Source organism: Mandrillus leucophaeus, unplaced genomic scaffold, assembly GCF_000951045.1.
Source record: "Mandrillus leucophaeus isolate KB7577 unplaced genomic scaffold, Mleu.le_1.0 Scaffold159, whole genome shotgun sequence".
Lineage (NCBI taxonomy): Eukaryota > Metazoa > Chordata > Mammalia > Primates > Cercopithecidae > Mandrillus > Mandrillus leucophaeus.
Genome location: NW_012101576.1, coordinates 1,196,112 through 1,202,013, shown reverse-complemented (window position 1 = coordinate 1,202,013; position 5,902 = coordinate 1,196,112).

The window sequence follows — 5,902 nt, the reverse complement described above, 5'->3', positions numbered from 1 at the left end:
AGAGACGGGGTTTCACCGGGTTCGCCAGGATGGTCTCGATCTCCTGACCTTGTGATCCGCCCGTCTCGGCCTCCCAAAGTGCTGGGATTACAGGCGTGAGCCACCGCGCCCGGCCGAAAAAATCCCCATTAAATTTGGTAGAATTGTGATATAAGCAGGTTTATTATAGTGAGTTTGGAAAGAATAAAGAAAAAGAACAAAGTTACTCCCTCACACAGAGATAACCCTTTTGGCGTACATTTTGGTATGTTTAAGATATCATACAATATATACTACTTGGTGTCATAGTTAGCACTCTTGTCTAAGTATTTCTTCCCAATCAATCAATGTTCAGTAAGATTTTTTATTTTTATTTTTTTGAGATAGAGTATCGTTCTCTCTCCCAGGCTGGAGTGCAGTCTAGCTCACTGCAACCTCCACATCCCAGGCTCAAGCGATTCTCATGCCTCAGTCTACTGAGTAGCGGGGACTACTGGCATGTGCCACCATGCCCAGCTAATTTTTGTATTTTTAGTAGAGATGGGGGTTTCACCATATTGCCCAGGCTGCTCTTGAACTCGTGTCCTCAAATGATTCATCTGCCTCAGCCTCCCAAAGTGCTGGGATTATAGGCATGAGCCACCATGCTTGGCTGGTAAGATTATTTTTAATTTTTAGTGGCAGCATATAGTCCATTGTGTGGTTGAACAAAAGTTTTGTTTGTTTTTTTGAGCCAGAATCTCACTCTGTCGCCCAGGCTAGAGTACACTGGCATGCTCTTGGCGCACTGCAGCCTCTGCAATTCTCCTGCCTCAGCCTCCTGAGTAGCTGGGATTACAGGTGCCCACCACTAGGCCCAGCTAATTTTTGTATTTTCAGTGGAGACGGGGTTTCACCGTGTTGGCCAGGCTGGTCTCAAACTCCTGACTTCAAGCGATCTGTCTACCTCAGCCTCTCAAAGTGCTGGGATCAAGGTGTGAGCCACTGTGCCCAGCCTAAAAGTTTTTTAACTGTTCATTTTTTGACATTTAAGTTGTTTCTATTTTTTGCTCTTATAAAAAACATTCAATAGCCACTTTTGCACAAACATCTTTGCACATTTATCTGGCAACATACTTAGGATAAACTTCATAAAAGTGGCTGCTGTGCAGTAGGACTTCGGACTACTTATTTGAAAGCTGCTGTTCTTACTGTTCAGCATCAGAGAGAATCTGATGAACTCTATGGACTCTCAGACAAATGCCCCAAATGCTGTTGACACTTTCAGAGGATGTACGGACAACCCCAAAACACACTCAAGGATCTTGGGTTAAGTTAATATTCCTGTGTTAAAACAATGGCCCCGACAGGGATTCCTCCAGGTGGGAGGTCCCCAGAGATGGGGTCATGTTCAGAGGGCAGAAGTCGTTGTGTCTGTGTGACCTTGGATGGGTCACTTCCCTCTCTGAGTCATTATTTTCTCCATGAGAACAATATCTACCCAGTCTAGTTATAGTGTTGTTTGGGAATCGTCTGGTATTCTGTCTTGTGAAAGTGCTTTGAAAACTGCAGCTAAGTAACACAAAGGTAAGAAATGACTCATGCCAGGAAAGGGAATAGCACGAGGCCCAGCTCTGATATGCAAAGGCCTCTGAGATTCTTAGAGAATATTATTGGCTCTCACATCACCAGCTGCTCCCAGTGAACTTGGCCTTCGCCCCCAGGAATGGCTGATAAAGGCCTTCACTGCTTTTCACTTCTGAGCTGATGGGACCGTTTTAGCTGACCCAGCTAAAACCACGATTAAGTGGCTGGATACTGGAAAAGAAGTGTCGGGGCTCATGGTTCACAGATACATTTCTGGGTTGTTATAAAAATTAATAATTAGGCTGGGCGTGGTGGCTCCATCCTGTAATCCCAGCACTTTGAGGGGCCGAGGCAGGCGGACCACTTGAGGTCAGGAGTTCAAGACTAGCCTGGCCAACATGGTGAAACCTTGCCTCTACTAATAATACAAAAATTAGCCAGGTGTGGTGGCTCATGCCTGTAATCTCAGCTACACAGGAGGCTGACACTGGAGAATTGCTTGAACCTGGGAGGTGGAGGTTGCAGTGAGCTGAGATTGTGCCACTGCACTCCAGCCTGGGTGACAGAGCGAAATTATGTCACAAAAAACATGTATAATAATAATTCATCCTCTCCTGCATGCTGGAGGGAAACTGCCAGCAGCCTCCAAGTTATGGAGAGCAGCAGGCCTGGCCACCAGGCACCCAGTGAGTCCTGGCTCTGTGTGAGCCCAGGCCAGCCCTTCTCTCTGCTCCCCTCCACTGGGTCCCCATTGTAAAATAAGGGACTGAACTTGATGAAGGTGAATTTGCAACTGAAAAAATAATGTAATAATAAAGCCAGATCCCTTCTAAGAGACTTTAAAGGTCTTCCAACTTGTCTTCTTCCTGCTCCCGGTAGATTATGCCACTTGTTCTCAAGCCCCAGTGTGAACTTCAGGCCCTGGACACCTCAGCTTGCACACACGTGTGTGTTTGTGTGGGGGTGGGTGGGTGTGCATGTGTGTGCTTGGCGGAAGCTGGAGGAAAGGGGCAAAAAAGAACCCTCACTGGGAACCTTTTTCTAAATACAAACGGCTGCCCCCTTCTCCCTGGGAAATATCTGAATGGGGTGAGGGATATACTGCTTTGGTCTTCCGACCATCCAGATCCCCATCTCCAGACTCTCCAGGGCAGAGGGCAGGGCAGGGCCGTAGGGAGATTGGCAGGACTATTTTGAACGCCTGGTTCTCAAAAGCACCTCCCTGCAGTGCTCCTGTTCAGAGGTCAGGAGGTGTGCAGCGTCCTTTCATCCTCTCCTTGGAGAACAAGCCTGATGAGGCATGGAATATCTTTCTGACGCCCGGGTTCCTGGCTCCGTGGCAGGCATGCAACAGAAGCTCTCAGACAAATAAACAGGACCTTCCCCCATACTTTGCCTAAAACTTCTTATGTCCTTTCTCTCCTCCCTCTTGACCAATGTGGGTATCTCCTCTCTTCCCAACTTCTGCTCAAATTGTAGCTTCTGGGGATGCCTCCAACTGAACCCCCAGGCCTCCCCAGGTCTGTGGCCCCCGCCCTGTGTCCCTGCGTCTTTACTGATCCCAGCCAGAAGCTGCCGGTTATGCATTTTCATCCAACAGCAGTGAGGACTACTTATTAGTTTGTTTATTTTTGAGACAGAGTCTTGCTCCGTCACTCAGGCTGGAGTGCAATCGCACAATCTCAGTTCACTGCAACCTCTGCCTCCCAGGCTCAAGCGATTCTTGTGCCTTAGTCTCCTGAGTGGCTGGGATTACAGGCACGCGCCACCAAGCGCAGTTAATTTTTGTGGTTTTAGTAGAGACAGGGTTTCACCATGTTGGCCAGGCTGGTCTTGAACTCCAGGTCTCAAGTGATTCATCCACCTTGGCCTCCCAAAGTGCTGGGATTACAAGCGTGAGCCACCACACCCAGCCAGTAAGGACTATTTATTAAGCAGCATTACAGATCACTTTTGTTATGTCTGCTAAAAACAACAAAAAAAATGCACACACTCTACCCAGATGATCAAAGGTGTTGTTTCTGATACTTGTAACAAATTGAATATTGCCACAATCTCTACAAGATTAGTGAGAGAAGCATTTGATAGGCTAATCAATTGATTGGTCTGGGGTAAATATTCAGTGAATCCAAAGTTCAACCCTAATGAGCCACTTCACTTCTCCTGGGCCCTCTTGGTAATATGGCACTAGGAACCCTAGAAGTCCTCATGGCATTTCTCAAGGGAGTGGTGGGATGGGTCCCCAGCTGGTCCTTGCACAGCTCTCTGCTCTAGGTGACTGTCTGGTTCATGAGCTGGACTGGCCCAGTCTGTCCCTGGCAATCCTGGGGACATCTGCTGTTGACATCCTTGGTGAGTGTAACCTCCGGCTTACACAACCCATTGGATACTTCCTCTGTTCTCAAAAACTCTGCTGACCCCCAAAGTACTGTTGTGACTCCCATTAAGCCCAAGACCCATGTAGACCCTATGCCCCCAGCCAGATCCTCATTGGAAACCCCCATAGGAACACGCAAGAAAGTGGGTCTCTTCCAGTTCCTCCCACATTACGTGGCATCGAGGGCTTTGGGAATGTCAAACCAAGTACTCCCCTGTCCCCAGCAGAGCACCCTCCCTTTTCCCAACCCACTCCCCACTAACAAAGTTCTAAATGGGGGTCAGGGCACAAAATACTCTGTCTTTGCCTTTTCTCTCAATCTATTCAACTGCTCACCCTACTCATCCCCCACCAATCCTGTCCTCTACCCTGGGACTTCAGCCTGCAGTAGGAAGATCAGCCCACATGAGTGTGACCACCCAGGTCCCCAGCCTCAGCCGGTCTTCTTCCCGCGATTTCCTGGGCCTGGAGGGGAGCTCTAATCCCTTTCAATTTTAGCCTTGATATCCTTAACGTTTTTTGCCACTAGACAGTGGGCCACAGACAAGCTGCGTTAGTATCCCGAGAGCTTATTAGAAATGGAGGCTCTCAAGCCCCACCACGGACCTGCGGAACGAGGGCTTGTATGTTAACAGGGTGCCCAGGTGATTCAGAGAAGCGGTGCTGGCTTGCAGCACATCCTGGCGGTGTCTTCTCCTTCCCTTATGTCAGACTCCGGGATCTGGTCTGCCAGGCCTGGTTCTTGATATGTTGGTGGAACTCAGCAAATTTAGGAAACCTTTCTCTCTCGTCAAAGCTTGACTTCTAGATGCTACAAACTCAATTATCTTGCCTCCAGGCCTTGGATGTCACTGGCTGCATAGGACTTTTTCTTTCTCTTGACATTCTTTCCATAACAATCCCAATCCTCCTCAGGGCATTCTTCTTAAAAATGGCACTGGGGAGAGAGGCAAATATACAGAATGGAGAAAGAGAGAAACATATGAACGTACTTCAAAACTACTCTCCCAGTTACAATAGCTTTTGCTGACTTGAGCTTGGGGTGATGCCAGGAAGCTACATGGAGGGTAGAGGTGGGAAGGGGTGGTACACACTTCATAGATGTCACACAGGAACACACTCCTTCTACCACACTGTCCCTTGTCTAAGGATGCAAAGGAGAAAAGCCTTACCTTAGATCCAGAGTGGTTCAATATTACCTGGGCAAGTGAACTGCCTTTATTTTACTAAGGGCCTCTAGGGGATAACTATCCATTTGCCCTTTTTTTTTTTGGCCACTAGGAAGCTTACAGCCAGATTTGTGGTCCAACAACAGTAAGTGTATGATCATGCTAATTCTCACGCTGGACTGATCCCTGGCTTCACCCTAGCTTGTCTTCTTCCTCCTTACTTTTAATATATGCATTTCATTATAACCATGTATTCATATAAGCCACTTTAAATCTTTCCTGAAGCCAAGTGGAATAACTTTATAAGTAGGCACTGTTCTAGGTCCTTGACTATGGCTTATTCCCTCTTGATCTTTGCCAGTGTTATTATCCCCATTGCACAGATGAGGACACTGAAGCTCAGAGAGGTGAAACTAGCAAGCCAGGCTCAGGACAACTGTGAGTGCCTAAGCCAGGGCATCTCAGCTCTCTGCGTTCAGAGTTTGGGCCCCAGCAGGGACCACCTGGATCCTGTCTTGGCAGCAGGCAGCCAATACAGCGCTGAGAGGGAGTTGAGGGGAGGTGTGGGTCAGATTTCTGGCAAGCCCTGAGGCTGTCAGTGAACCACTGTGGGGTTCCCCCAGCATGTGCTTCGGGGCCACACTTTAATGGGGGTCTTCTTTATGTTATGACCACTCCCCCAGTTAATCAACCACAAGGTTTGTTTTTTTTTTTTTTTTTTTTTTTTTTGACACAGAGTCTTACTCTGTTGGTCAAGCTGGAGTGCAGTGGCGCAATCTCGGCTCACTGCAACCTCCATCTCCCAGGTTCA